Source organism: Cavia porcellus, unplaced genomic scaffold (genome assembly GCF_034190915.1).
Source record: "Cavia porcellus strain 051 isolate PalLab524CR breed Dunkin Hartley unplaced genomic scaffold, mCavPor4.1 scaffold_2, whole genome shotgun sequence".
NCBI classification, from domain to species: Eukaryota; Metazoa; Chordata; class Mammalia; order Rodentia; family Caviidae; genus Cavia; species Cavia porcellus.
The window spans coordinates 72,864,661-72,880,907 of record NW_026947485.1 but is presented as its reverse complement, the minus strand read 5'-3'; the positions used below and the strand labels follow the sequence as shown (position 1 = coordinate 72,880,907).

At 37.8% G+C, this 16,247-nt stretch overlaps 1 protein-coding gene and 1 pseudogene across 7 annotated transcripts in view; one reads left to right on the top strand and one right to left on the bottom strand.

The window, feature by feature from the left end:
• Agtpbp1 (ATP/GTP binding carboxypeptidase 1) overlaps positions 1-16,247 on the top strand; it is a 191,103-nt gene that overhangs the window by 130,706 nt on the left and 44,150 nt on the right. The gene's annotated exons all lie outside the window — the stretch shown is intronic.
• On the bottom strand, positions 1,079-11,383 carry LOC134472515 (abl interactor 1-like; annotated as a pseudogene).

Below are 16,247 nucleotides of genomic sequence, written 5' to 3'. Positions count from 1 at the left end.
GCTAGTGCCAAGCAATGAATTAAATAATGCCTATTCACAAATTAAGTACATCCACTTGTACAATATGTAAAAAATGCTCATGAATTGCTTTTATTCAACCAGTGTACAACAATCCACTGTGAAATGTAAGGACTACCATGACATTCCTTAAGAATTTTACCTACAGAGTGATGTGCATACTTTGAAATGTTTTCTTAGCTTCAAAATTTACTTTAAAAAAGGAATTCAGTAGATTGACTTGTAAATAATCATCTCAGATTTTAAATCCGTAAAAATCCATCACATTGCTATTGGGACATATTGAGATAAGGCTAAAATTTTTTTCCAAGTTAATATATGGAGAAAATAGAAGTATAATTCTGCAGTAAATCAGTTTTTGGATTTTTAAAAGCAAGCCAATGAGGGAAAGGACAAAAACCTTGGTTCATTTTCGTATCATGAATGTAAAAATTCATAATGTAAATTCACTCATTAAAAAACCTTGCTATAGATTACAACATTACTGATAATTCTTTTTGTTTGTTTTGTATGAAGACCTTAGTGCCTCACCTAATATGAATACTCGAGAAATAGTACACAAATTGGAAGCATCTTGGAATTTTCAAGTATGTATTTCAATACATAAATTGTTATATATGCTTTAAATAGTTTTTAAAAACAAGAGAATCTAAGCAACAAAGCACTAGCATTTAAGTTTTCTGATTTTAATGTTAGTCTGACATAGCATTAATAACCATGCTGCACTGAAAACATGTAATGTACAATCTCAATCATGATTTGTTAAATGTACCCCATTTCCTCAGAATGTTTAGACTTGTCCTAAAGTTAACAGTGTGTAAGTATATAAGCATAATCATTTATGGGCAGCCTGTTGTATAAATTTCTGTTTAGCAAAATACAAACTGCCACAAAGATTTATGCTAACAGAAAGATATTCAGATATACCAGTAAGCAGCATGTCCTGAAAATATGGGTAAATTTTAAAACATTAAGACAATTCTGTTAACCATAATGGTCTCACAGTATGACTGAGTAGTAAGAATGTACTTCAAAGGGAAAAAATATAAAAAATTAAAAATTAATGAGTATAGTGCATGATTGACTCAACATAGTTCCCAGGGAAGAGATCAGTCAATCAATTGCAGATTCCTTATACCAGGCATCATCATTCTTCCTTATCACATACGTAATTGTACCCTCCATAAATGACAGCTCATCATCCTTGTCTTTTGTATAATCATATATTGCAACAACTTTCTCAATATAATTCTTGGAGCTCAGGCAGAATCCCCATGTGCATATGGATCATTATACTAAACTATTGCAGCTTCCTCATCTTCATAGTCCACTGGGGGAGGGGGCAGTGGAGATGCAGAGTAATCAGATGTTGAAATGTTATGTGGTGGAGGTGGTGCAAGTAGAGTAGGGCTATCAGCAATTGCTCCAGTAGTGGATGGAGTTGGTGTAGGTACAGCAATGGGAATGCCGATACTACTGCTTCCACTGTTTTCTTGACTTCCACTTTTTCCACTGCTTCCATTGTGTGTCCTTGGTCTCTGATTTAAAGAAGCTGTCCTGTCTGGACTGTGCTGACTTCCAAGCTTTGTAGGACTGGCTATGTAATCATTAGGAACTGTTGGGGATCTAGCAGGTTTCAGGGTTCTATAAGGAGTATTCTACCCTAGTATTCCCCAGCCTGACATGGGAGGACTCAGTGATTTCTGAGTGGGAGGATTTGTTCTTCACAGTGTGCCAGTTCTCACAGGCTGTTTATTTTTATGCTTGATACCATGACCTACATCATCTGGCACTGTGAAGTCCATAGGTTTCTAATATACAGAGCACTATATTTGCAGGTGTTATTATTTTGTGAGTTCTTGATGTGTTCCTATTTGTTGTCAAAATACTGTTTCTGTCTGAGTCACTTTTACTTTATGAATATCCACAGATAGTGAGATATGATTGTTGGAAGACTATTCTCTGAAGCTGAGAAGTTTGGATGACCAGTTTGTGTCTTGATTGGAGAACTGAGACCGTTCACATTGAGGGTTATTACTGATAGGTACTGACTTATTCCTGTCACTACCTTATTTTCCTGTGCTAGTTTCCTGTGTTTCCCTTCTACTTAACTGATCACTCTAACTGGTGTATGTATTCTATTAGACATTTTGTCATTGTTAGCTTCATTGTTTGTTTCCTGGATATCCCTAGAATTTTGTAGAGTGCTGGTCGTGAATTTCCTCATGAAAATATCTTGTTTCTTCATTATAATTTTGCAAGATATATCAGTCTTGTTTGAAAGTTGTTTTAGGTTTGAAATACTTCATTCCAGCTCTCCTTGTCTTTAAGAGTTATGTTGCGAAGCCTACTATAATTCTAATGAGATTTCCTTTGTAAATGATTTGTTGCTTTTCTGTAATAGCTTTTAAGATTCTGTTCTTGTGTTAGAGTTTTGGTATTTTTATTATGATGTGTTGTGGAGAGGTTCTTTCTGATCATGGCTATTGGGGTTTTATAAGCATCACTTACCTGTATGTTAAATTCTTTTTTGATGTGTGTAATGTTTTCTGCTGTTACTTCTGAAAAAAGATTTTTTTTGCCCTTTGTGCTGTTTTCAGATTTTTCCCTAATTCCAGTCAAAGATTAGACTTTCTGTCATCTAGCAACTGTTGCATTCATTTTCCATGCTATATTGTTGTTTTTAAGGTATCCCTCATTAATTGATCACCAGCCACAGGCCTGTCTTCTAGATCTGATATTCTGTCTTCACATTGGTCACTTCTGCTGCCCATACTTTCAATAGAATTGTTTGTTTCCTTGACTTCTGCTTTGAAGGTTTTTCATGGACTCTTGCCTTTTTTTTATCCTAGGCATTCATGTTCTTCATCTCTTTCTTTAGCTCTAGTAGCAGCTTCTATAGATTCCCTGATTGTTTGCTTCATTAGGATCATTATCTGTTTTTAGTTATCTTTGAAATTGCCAAACTCCTTATCGATCTCTTTGTTATCTTCATTGTTATTGTTTCAAATAATTCTACCTCTGTGTTTTAAAAAAATTTTTCTTCCCCTTGGTGCCCTCTGGATTGACTTTGGGACAGTGGAGAGTTTTTGAGGCATTTTTTTGTAGCTTATTTGTTCTAGTACTCAGTTCTTTGAGAGTGGGCCACAGTACTGATTATGACCCCCAGGCTATCCAGATATTGGCACAGAGAAAACTAAAGGGGAGCAACAACTGTGTTATGTTGGTTGTAGTAATAAAACTGGCATCAACAGTAGTGTCAAATACAAGCTGAATACTGAAAAGCCCTCAAAACTAATAATGTACCAATCAATTTTAGGAAAGAGGCCTATGATTATCATATAAATGCTGAAACAAACTAGGTAGTACCTAAAATAAATATCTACTCAATGAAACAGTTTTACTTCTACTAGCAGTAGAACAGTGTTCAGCAAGAATATGGTATGATTGACTATCTTAGGTTCATAAAGCTTAATGGTCATGCTAGTAAGAACAAAGAGGTTGGGAACAGGAGCAAGAGAAAAGTAAAATTTGAAAAGTGAAGCAGTTGAAGATGAGAAGAACTTGCTAACAGTGAAATAAAAGATCCTTTTAAAGGATAAAAGAAGTTAATAGCTTTATATAAAAATAACAGCAAAATCTCATAAGAAAAAGGGGAAATAAGCACAGATATTTATAGAGAAAAGAACAAATAGCAAATTAAAAGGAAAAACAAGAAAGGGACAAATTGAGAATACAAGAAAAAAAAAGAAAAAAGAATCAAAACAAAGATAATAATTTAAAAAATAGGTAATAAAACCTTAAACATCACAAAATAAAAAAAAGGAAAAACTAATGGGTTAAAAAATTCCTATGTTGAGTGAAACCTTGTTCTGTGAGCATAATTCATTAATATGCTTCTAATCCAAACTGTCAGAGTGAATTTCCAATAAGAAATAGTGGAAACTCAGATAATTCATTTGATAACCCTAAAGTATTCATATAAATTGATTACAATAAAAGTAAAAATATAAAGAAAAATAAAGAAATTAACTTGATGCTTACCTTTGAAAACCTTTGTGGCTGGTGTGAGGGAGACAAGAGAACGTTGTTGTGTCAGGTAACTTAAACTATCACTACTGGAATTACTGTTATTTATTGACTAATAGAATTTTTTTTCTTTTTATGCAACTTTTAACAAGCAACTCATCCAGTGACACTTGCTTTTGTCTCCTTTTTAGGGTTTCTCAGAAGTGTGACATCACTTTGTCATTAAACATGTTTTTGCTTCCACTGCTACAGCCTCATTCAGGTGATAGTTTTCTACAAAATTTTTCACCATTTCCCATATTTTATACATTTGCCCGAATCTCATTTGAAGTGAGGAGTTCCTCCACCTTTTTCTTTTCCTCTGCAGACAAGATCTCCATAATCTCTTGCTGTTGGGAGATGATAACCCACAATCCCACAGAGAGAGACACAGAGAGAGAGAGAGAGAGAGAGAGAGAGAGAGAGAGAGAGAGAGAGAGAGAGAGAGGCAGACAGGGAGAGAGAGAGAGAGAGACAGAGAGAGAGGCAGACAGAGAGAGAGACAGAGAGACAGAAGAAGGGAACCATTGGCTCAGATGTGGTCATGTGACATTCAGTCACTTACTCATTTGTCAAGTTATAACTCATTAGAAATGCTTGCTCATCTTGTGGAGCACTTACAGAGCTAGTTACTTGCATCCTAGGTTTTACTGCATTTCTGGATGAGCGATTTCATTCTAGTGGATTTGGAATCTTATCTGCATATTTTGGAATTCAGAAAGTCATAGTCCTCTTTACCCTACTTTATAACATGTGAGTTTGTGAGGTGACCACTCTGGTTAAAAGATCCCACTAGTGACTCGTGAACTCCAGACCTTGGCAACTGTTCTAAGACACATGGCATCCCTACTCACATTGGTAGAAACAGATGCCATTAAAGCCTCAGTCTTCACTGTGTGTAGGCAGTAGGCCAAAGGTCCAAGCAGATCGCTGGGCTCAGTGCCATTACCTTCAAATAAGCCACCTCTAAGCCACAACCACCAAACCTGACCTCCCACTAAAGTAGAAATCCTGACCTAACTGCATCCATTTTGTCCAGCAAAGCTGCAGTTATTCTATTCTCTGCCACTGAACTCAGCCAAATCGTATGTATTGTTGTCAAATTGGAACTTCTGTAATGTGCTAAAAATCACTTTGCTACATACAACTATGCTCATCACAAGATACCCATTATATCATAGCTAAAAGCTAACCTGGTTCTTGTAATTTCTGTTCCCCACCCTATACATAAGACAAGCTGTCTATAATCACCATCCCAGACTTTGGAGATTACTTGAATGGGGTCCACTAATGTCAATCAAATTTTCTTTGTTCTCCTGAGCTCCTGGCTACTGTTTACTCAGTTTTCCTGCAACAAACCTCCCACCATGGGATATAGATTCTATGTTTTTCCTGGCCTTGGACTTTTCAGGGTATCTCAGTGTCTCTGTGTCTAGCCCTCCTCCTCTCTAAGCTGTTTCCCAGGGCTGACTTTCACCCAGTCTCTGTGGTATGATGACATTTCAGTCCTAGAGCAAAACTGTGCTATCGACGCCTCCGTCCCACACAATGAACCCCTTTCCAAAACAGAACCTGATTCAATTCTCTGGCAATATGGCAGGTACTGCACTGTTTATTCTCCAACTTGGATCTGCTGTGAAGAAGTCATTCATATAAAATCCAATGCTATTTTTTAGTTTATTCCAGCTGAGGGCTTTCCTTGGGGCTAATGCTGCCCCTCAATTATTTTTCCCTGAAGTAGCTGATTCTTTTTGGACTTACCTCTTCCCCAGGGCATTAGCCTCATCCTCAATCAGTTTGTTTGATATTTGCCTCTGTGGCCTTATGCTGAGGGGGACCAAAGTGCAGAGCTGGTTAGGAGTTTGCAGTTTGACACATACAGTTGGTGGGGTCTCCTCCACTATCTATCTATTTTTCCTGACATTTATTACAAATATTATTCACAATTTTATGAGGTATCAAAAATTACCATGGGGTTAAATTCATAATTTGGGAGAAAATTTTTATATCTGACCATTAAAGAATATGATGTAGTTAAACATTTTTATGTCTTACCATGTTTCATAGATTTTATATATTTCCATTTACTTTTATTAATTTTTGTTTCTATTACGAAAAGATATTCCTCCCTATTTTAAAATTTGCTATTACTTAGAAAAAAGATACTGAATTTTATGTTTGCTTGAAAATCATCTTCTACTTAAGTTTTTATTAGTTCCCATAGTTGCTCAGTTGTTAATTTGTATTTTCTTGGTAAATAACTAGAATCTCTGTTATAATTATAATGTGTATTTTATTGTTTGTCTTTGAAGAGAACTTTAAGAATGTTCAAAAAGAGAGGCATTGTACATCATTATCTGAATTTTAATGGAATGCTGCTAATACTTACATTAAGCATGTTTGTTGTGTCTTAAGGTATTTTTTCTCACAATAAAGAATTTCTAGATTTACTAATTTTTAAAAATTAGAATTTTTAATTTTTTGCATTTATCAATATCTGTAACTATAAAGTGCTGCGACCTGTTGCTATATTGATGGTTCTAATATTGAGCCATCCTTGAATTTTTCTGGAATAAGTCTATTTAACTATGTAATTTGATCTCCTAGTGGACAACTGTTTTTGGTTTGTTAGCATTTTGTTTATATTTTTTGCTTGTATTGTCTGTGTTTATGTTTACATCATTGATCAATTTAGACATGTTATTTTGAGGGTTATGTCTGTCTGGTTGGAAGCAGGCCTTTGATAACTTGAACACTTAAGTGAAAAAGTTTTATTTCCCTACTCTGTGTCCTAGAAAAGTTGAAATAATATTAATGTATTTGCATGAGATTTGGAAAGAAGATGCCTCTAAAAAAACTCTGGGTTTTTCCTTTTTTGAGGTGAGAGAGATGCTTATGGATGAATTTTTCATTATTTTCTATAACTTAGTCTTGTGTGTTTTTCTAATTTTTATTGAGTCAGAGTTGATAATTTATATTTTCGTACATGAATGACATTTAGATTTTCAAAATTTGATAGCAGATATTTGTGTATGGCATCTGTGTGTCTACTTGTTTATTCCCTTACTTGGTCTTTTTATTATTGTTGTTGATAATTTTGGTTTTTTTTACTTTATTATCTACAAAACCTGACTTTTGATTTATTCATTGTCTTTTAGAAGTCTTATGTTTGTTGATTAGTTTTTTCTTTTCCTTCCTTCTGTGTTGTTTTCCATCTTATAGTTTTTTTACCTAAAATTTTTATTGTGTAATAAAGCATTTTAGTTTTTCAAATTTGCTCTTGATTACAACTTAACTGTATTCTTGTACATTTAATATTATCTCTTTGTTGTTTATATATTGCTTGATATATTTCGTATGTGTATAGTTTTATATATATATATATTGTTGTAGTTAGGGGTTGTACACAGAGAACAATTAGAATCAGGAGTTAACACAAGAAAATGCAGGAAATCTATCCACACACCAAAAACAGAATATTTAGTCAAGGCCTAAATCCCACAGCAATGTCCCACATGAGTCCAGATGAAAACCCAGAGCTCATGACAATGCCTCCAATGAGTCCAACTGGGGGTCCAGAGCCTACAAGAAAGACTCATGCCAGTCTCTTTTTTTTTTTTTTATTTAAAGAAAAGGAAACGAAAAAAGAAAAAAAAATACATGGAGATAAAAAAAAGGGTAGAAATAATACTAAATTACAGACAAACAAAAGGTAAGAAATTGCCAGTTGATAAGTTACAAATTGTCATCTTCGAAATGGCTGTTCAGGTTATAGAATTAAAGTATTTAGAATGACATTCAAAAAAGTGACCCTACAAACCATTCTGCTCTATGGTCGAACAAAAGCTCCGTAATATGATTATCAGTCCCACCTATTTGTTTTACATCTCTAAGAGGGTAAGGTTAACCATATCAAAACAGAACAGAACATTTAAAAAAAAATAAAAAATAAAAAACAATTTAAAGAAATACAGATTTCAAAGCAAGTCCACTGGAGATCTACCTTATCTAACTGTCTCTAGCTTCTTACAAATAGTTGTCCCTAACTTCACCCACTTTATATACTTATTGCATATTATAGAACTAATCAAATCATTACAGGATGATGGAGTCTTTTTAGGTCCGCAAGTTCCAAATTAGGGAAGACAATAGCAACTACCATCGCATCTCTCATTCTCTTTGAGATAGCCGTCCCCATCTCTGCATATGCTGAAGTTGAGCTGAAGAAACCAGTCCAATGTCATTCTAATCAGCAAGCAGTAGATTGCTAGAATTTATATTATAATGCTACAAAATAAGCCTCGGGTTTTTCCGGTCTCTTCCTCAGAGTATTTGTTCCTATCCTCTCTGTATTATAGGGAAAACCAAGTCATAACAAGACAGCGAAACAATTTCCTAGAAAAACATGCAATGGATAAGACTTATAAAACTATAATATAAATGATCTTCCATAGTTACTATGTTTTCTCTTGTTATTTTCAATAGATTTGTCCACAACAATGGCTTATTATAGTTAAACATACTTACACCTATTTTTATAAAAACTTATCTTTGACTGCATTGTAGTATTTGAGAGCTGCTACTGATTCATACCAGTATGGATATCCTTTACATCTTGTCATGCTCAGAGTAGTTTCCTCTACTTTTAGGGTTGATTCTAACACGCATACCGATTTCAAATAGGATCAGTCAAGGCCAACCAATAGTCTTATGATTCAGATACAATTAAGATCAGTCATAGTAAGACAATGTATGTAATACAGGATTTCAGCCTAAGTCAATAGGAAAGTAAGGATAGTTACCATGGTATAACCTGCTATTTTTGGTTCTAGAGGTCTGTGTCCTCAAATCTGAAATCTGACATGAGTGGACAGACCAGAACAAATTTAATTCAATCTAAATATGGCACTAGGACTACTGTGTCTTTTAAATCGTTATACACCATTAGCAATGACCTCTGCTTTTTTTTTTTTTTTTTTTTTTACATATAGTTTCAGAGCTGTCTCTACCAAAGACTAGCTTACCGTCTCTGCCTCATGTCTGCTACTCCACTTTTCTGCTATATTTTGTCCACCTTATTCCCTCATTCCATTGTCTGCCCCATTCACTGAGGCCTCTCTGGCACTGTAGCTGTAATCCTGATTTCTCTTCCTCTCTTTCTCTGTAATGTCCTTCAGCGCTCTCTGTAGGGTTGGATTGGTGGCCACGAACTCCCACAGTTCCTCCTTGTCTTGAAAGTATCTTATTTCTTCATTAATTTTTAGAGAGAGTTTTGACGGATATATGAACTTCGGTTGCATATTTTTTTCCTTCAGGACTTGGAATATTTCTCCCCACTCCCTTCTTGACTTAAGAGTTTGTGTTGATAAGTCTGCTGTTATTTTGATAGATTTCCCGTTATAGGTAACCTGCATCTTTTCTCTGGCTGCTTTTAATATTCTGTTTTTTTGGTGGATTTCTGGGATCTCGATTATTATATGCCTAGGCCTAGATCTGTTTTGGTTGTAGGTAACTGGCGTTCTATATGCTTCTTTTATCTGGATATCATTTCTTTTTGCTATACGTGGGAAATTTTGCTTTAATATATCTGTGAATATTTTTTGTATTTCATTTTTGGATGTTCCTGCTTCCTCACTCACATTCTTTATTCTTAGGTTATGTATCTTTTTATCATCTTCCAGTTTTAGAATTGCTTCTTTCTGGTTCCTTGTTATTTTTAAGAGGCTTTTTCTTTCACATTCATAAGCCCTAAATCTCTCTTCAAGTTTCAGAAGGTTGTCTTTAGTTTCTGTCAAGGCATTTTGCCAATATTCAATGGAGTTTTTAGTTTCCTGATATTCTCTTTGGATCTGTTTCATGTATTCTAAGTTATGCTTAAATTCTTCTTCAGATGCTTCTCTTTCTTTTCTGAATTCCTCAGTTCTTCCATGTGTGTTCTCTTGGGCGGGGCTTGTCATTTCTTTAATTAATCTCTTTATATCTTGCCTCACTTGGATCAGGAGTACATCTTTAAATTCCTCTATGAGATCATGTAAGTACTTTTTAACATCGGCTGATGCTGTGTCGAGTAGAGGATGGTTACTGTGTTTGTTCTCTTCAGTGTTTAGTTCTCTTGGGTTTATTTTCTCCTGTTGAACAGCTGGAGATTTTTTTTTTTTTTTTATCTCTTGTCATGTTTCTGGTTTCTTTCAGACTGTCCTGGAGTTCTCTGGCCCTCTCCGAATTGCTTAGGGCCTCTCAGAAGCGTGCTGGCTTGAGTTTTTGCTGTCCTCCCCAATTTGCTGTTATCTGGGGTAGGCTGGGATGCAGGGGCGGTACAGTCTAGTCTCTAGCCTCTGTGCCAGTTAGTTCCTAAATTAGGCTGTACTTTCTGGTTGTCACTGAGTTGTGACTATTTTGTATCCGCTTATTGGGCCCCAAGCAGAGGCTTGGTTTAGCCCCAGTAGCTCCTGCCAGTTCTCTTTGAATCAGAAGCAGCTGAGTAATGGCACAGGATTCTGCCCAAGTCCCAGCCGTTCTCTTCCAAACCTCTCTGTGACAGGAGCACCAGAAAAGCAGCTCTGCCCAAAACTAAGATGGCTCCCACTAAGTTCTCTGTGTGGAGCTGAAGCCAGCAAGTAATCAGGCTCTGCCAGGACTCAAGATGTCTTCCACCAGCCCTCCCTACAAGGGGACCTGGTGATGTCACCAAGCTGCGGTTTCTGCCGCCAGGCTAATATGTCTGCACCAGACTCTGTGTTATTGATTTCCCCGTGGTGGCGGGCCAGCTGTTCTCTGGCCAAACCCAGCAGCCGCGGGGTTCTCTGTACTCACCAGAGTCCGGTGCAAGTCCTCGTTCCGGGACCACCGCACACCGAGCTGCCCACTTTTCCCACACTCCCAGGACAGCGCGGGGCGGTGCACAGCGTGCGCTCCCAGTACAGTGCTGACCGGTCAGATATCTGTGCACCGTTTAAATTTGAAATGCCCGCGCTTTGTACGTCCGCTCTGGTGCAGCGGTGCAGACTTGGCTGCTACTTGGAGTCTCCCAGTCTGGCTTCTTTTATCTGGGGTCTTCAGATCAGTCAGTTTTCCTTATTTTCCATCCAAAAAAAGATCCACGTACAGCAAGTCAGTGGGTCTTAAATTCATCCATCCCTTCCTCTGATCTGATGGTGCCCCTCACATTGGCCAAACCCCAACCTGGTGGTCCGGGTGACCAGGAGGCTGAGGAGGTGGGAGGTCTGCGGAGATGGGCTGCAGGACTTCCTGACTGCTGGAGTAGTCCTTGACTCCAGGCTGGAGTGCTCTGCTGCATTTGGTGCTTTATCCAACTTCCTCAAATTAACACAGGAGGATGCCACAAATCACATCCTTGGTGGGTGTTCCTGCGGACCGCAGCGGCCCCGGTGTCTGAGGCGCGAGCAGCAGCGGCAGCGGGAAGGCCAGAAGCAGGAGGCGCCGAGGCGCCACTGGACCCCCACTCCACCGCCACCTCCGCCCCGTGAGGCACGGAATGATGACGGTGGCGGCGGCGACAAGGGCAGCGCTCGCCTCTACCCTCGCGCGTCTCCTCATGCCAGTCTCTTATGGATCCATGCTGGGAAGGCCCAAAGTTCAGCGGTGGAAGCCAGAAAATCCATGCCAGCGGGGTGAAGGAGCTGTGCTGGTGGGATGAGGGTTCTATGCTGGAGTAGCGAAGTCACACAACAAAGACCAGGGCTGTCCTGAAAGACACCACAGCCATCCTCAGTGACGTGGAGGCCCCAAACTCTTCCAATGACAAGCACAGTTGAGTACATGCCAGGAAGCCAGCATGACAAGTTCATCTTGGAGTGCAAGCGGCACACGTTTTCCTCTCCGGAGCCAGGAAGCAATGCTTGATGTAAGGACCAGAGCTTCTCTAGGAGAACCAATGGCTCAAACAAGAACTTGTGGGAGAACCCACAATGCCTCAGTGCAACAACTTCTCCTTTTCCCTTTTCTACTTCTCTATTTATGCTGGCAGATTTCCTCAGGTGGAGCATCTAAGCTCAGCACCATGCTAATGTAACCCAGCTGGCGTTAAGTTGACCACCAGTTTTTAAATATATATATAGAGTTCCTTTTTGACTCAAGAATTATTTAGGAAAGGGTTCACTATATCTTTACTTGGCTAATATGTTTCAGTTAAAACTTTCTTTCTTTGTTTTTTTTTTTTTTTGGTCTTTTTCGTTTTTATCGGTACCGGGGATCGAACTCACGACCGCCTGCTTGCAAGGCAGGTGCTTATGCCGCTGAGCTAAACCCTCAGCCCCAGTTAAAACTTTCTTACTACTTTAAATTTTAATCCACTTTGTTTGCATATGTGTAGAATTTATAATTTACAGTAATTTCTATGGCTTGGCATATAGGCAGTATTCATTTTGATGAGTACTTGGAAAATAATATTCTTTGTAGGCAACATAATTTAATACATATTGTTAGTTTAATGAAGAGAAAAAATACCCCATTTTTTTCTCACTCCTTGTACTATTTCCAACTGCTCACACTATTTTTAACACTTTTGTGACAAATATTTAGGAGTTACCCCACAATTTCCTTTTCTCACTCTTCAGATACTGGTGGGTGGCCTCAGTCATGCTACTACCTGCAGTTAGATCTCACTGAGTTAAACCTCACTCAGTCTAAGGCTTCCTCTTATTTTAGATGCCATCAAAAGTAGTGGCTGCCCAAATTGGCCACAGAGCTGGTGTTCCCAAGACCCTTTCCTCTGTTCTTTAATTTGCTATGATGGCTCATAGGACTCGGAGAAACACTACTATTATGTTTGCTGATCTGTCATAACAAAATACAGTAGAGGATACAGATGAAAGAGTACATATAGCAAGACCCAGAAGCATCCCAAGCACTAAAGCTTCTTTCACCAGAGCTGGAATGCACCACTCTTGCTTGGGCATGGTTTCACTGAGAAGCTGCCAGACAATGTGCTTTAAGTACTTTCACGGAGGGATTTTCGTGTTGGTATGATTACTGACCCACTCTCTAGCTCTTTTCCTGATCTTGAAGGATGGATGAGGCAGAGGTGAAAGTTCCAAGTGTTTCATCCTACTTGGCCTGTCCACTGAGCAGCATTCCCCACCTGGAGCCCACCAACCTTTTGGAACAAAAGACATCCAGAATACTCCAGAGTCAGAAACCAACTTTGTAACAAAAGGTGCTCCTAGCACCTCTCTTGCTTAGGAAATGAGAAGGACTTTAGGTGCTCTGTGCCAATAACTGGGATCAGCAACCAAATTTTAAGACAGAGATGCTCCTACCTCTCATCAGTCAGGAGATGGTATTATAGGAGTTCTGTGCCGCAGCCTGGCGTGGGGAAAGGCAAAGACCAAGGAGTATTGGCTCACATATACTAATTTGTTCAGTTTTCCATATTCTTTTTTATTTTTCACCTTCTCTTTCTCCTCGAGACTTAAACTATTTTAAGTTTTTTAGTTCTGGTGTATTTATTTCAGACTTTATTTTTAAAAATTTGTTTTTTCCTGTTTTAATGCATTGTTAGTTGGCACAGACATTTGTAACTTTTTGCTTTCTTTTTGTGTGTACACCATGATAGTATAATCACATTTATCCTTTTTGTTCTTTTGCTGTCATTTGTTTTTACTTAATTTTGTTTTTAATTTGCTTATATTTTTTGATTTTTGTAAATGAAGATTGGATTTTGTTGTTCAACCTTGATCTGTCTTTTAATTTTAATCTGTTCAAAATTAATATATTGACAGGTTTGAATTTTCTATTTTTATGCTTTGTTATTTTGTTATTTATGGGACAAGTGTACAGTGAAATGTAGACTCTAAAATATAAAATACAAAAGTCGCACAAAAAACAGATTATGCATTGAATATTTTGGCTCCATCAACCTTCAGTTTGGTAGCATTTCCTCCCAGATTCTGACAAGTTGTGTTTTCATTTAAGTTATAGTTTAGCTACTTTAAATATTTAACTAGGAAGAAGGAGCTGGTTGGGTGAATATAATTTTTTATGAAACTGTCATGAGTTTTGTTAGGATAATACCTCATAAAACAAATGTTATTTAATATTAGTAAAATTAGAAAAAGAGATCAGTAATTTTGGAAAGTAAAATTCAACACTGTAAGCAATTATAATAGCTGTAGAGTTCTGGTCATTAGATTTTATAATGCTTTTAGTATTTTACTTCATTGTAAAGACAGAGCTGCCTCAACAGTGCTTTGGCAGTGCTGAATTTAAACTTTTCTTTTTCCTTTGAAACAGTTAAATTTTATTTATCTAGAAGATGTGTTGAGTTCATTGCTGGTAATTGGAGCCGGAGGCTGCACTTTCTGGAATGAGGTGGGCTATGTCTGGCAGAGGCTGCGGTGTGGAATCTGCGTATTGGTTCCCCTGTTGTGGCTAAGGACATCCAGAGAGCAGATGCTTGGGGTTGGCAGGTTAGGTAGGTCTGCACTGCCCAGTAACTGACCCCAGCGGCGTCTCTGGCGACCAGTGTAGGTGAGGCCCCGGACGAGGAAGGACAAGCAGCCGCCACAAGCGTCCTGAGGGTGTCTTTTCGCAGCACGAGTCTTTCGCTCTGGTCCTCTTCCTGTGGCAGTAAAACCTCGCCAGCGCCTGGTTTTCGGGGTCCTGGACAAGGACACAGTGGACGGCCTGGGCGAGGAAGCCAAGCCTCTGGAAGGCTTCGAAATCCTGCACCGGGCCGCCCTGGACAGTGTGCTTCCTTGGTGGTCACGCCCCAACCCGCCGAATTTAAACATTTACATCATTGTTTGTCCAAAGTCCCCACTCCCGCTGCAGTATTTGAAAGAGAGATGCTCAAATCCCCACTAGGTGGCAGCCTTACTCTTGAATAGCTTGTTCGATACTTTAGGCAGTTTAGTAGCAAGTACTGTATCTGTTTTATCCTACCCATCTCTGTCTCCTAGAGAAATGAGGTTTTTAAAAATTACTTTCTAACATAAATTGAGCATGTTTGGAACATGGTAGAGTATTTCCACAACCTCCATTTTGGCCTTAGGTAACTCCATATTTTAGAGTTGAGCTTTTCGTTTACTCTTGGGCTGGCCTTTAAAAATTTGTGTTATTTATATGTATGGTTAATGTTTTTCCTTGTGCCTTCTTTCAGACAGGAGCACTGTCTTTTGACTGTTGTCAGTAGCATGGCATTTAGATGTCCAGTAAATGTTTATGAAATGAATGAGGCAGTGGGGTGAACTATGAATGAAGATCCCAGTAGGGACATCAAATGAGCATGCATAAAATACATGTCTAGAAGAGCCTGATTCAGTTTACGATTCTCAACTTTTTCTTTTTGCTTTTAAAGAGGATAAAACAAAACAGAACAAAGCAGATCAGAAGAAAACAATGTAAGTGACATAGATTTCAAAGCAAGACAACAGGAGATCTACAGTGGCTACCATAATGTCTCTTGTTTTCTTCTAAATAGTTGTCTGTATCTTCACACACAATGAATTTATACAAAACAAAATAGTATAAAACTGATCAAAACAGAGTGATGAAGGCATTACAGGCCCTCAAAACCAGACAGTAGGAAAATTAACAATGGCTACCACAATGTCTCTTGTTCTCTTCAAAATAGCTGTCCATACCTTCAGTTATGCATCAACTTTTTCTAAATATTTTATTTCAAACTTAAAGAAAAATTGGGTCTTTGTCTAGATGTTGAGCATCTGAGATGGTGTCCTATCACTTTGAAATAATTTGGGTGTACTTTCTATAAATAATAGCATTTTTTAATGCAACTACAGTACAACTCTTTTTTTTTTTTTTTTTTATCGGTACCAGGGATCGAACTCACGACTGCCTGCTTGCAAGGCAGGCGCTTATGCCGCTGAGCTAAATCCCCAGCCCCTACAGTATAACTCTTATGATCAGGAAGTTATTGATACATAAAATCCCCTCCAATTATTAGATCTTCATTTGTTTCATTCTTTTTCTTAATAAAAAAGTTTAACTCAAAGCCACATGTTCAGTCTTTAACCCCATTTGTATATAGTTTATTTGCTGTGTCATACTGAGAATAGGGTATTTCAGTCTACTACCAATAGTGTATTTCTCTGTATTTGTGACTCCTGTAGTTTCTGCTTTCTGTAGGAAGTTGATCTTATCTGGTTCATAGATATGAAATTATTGTTAATTGTTGTTTT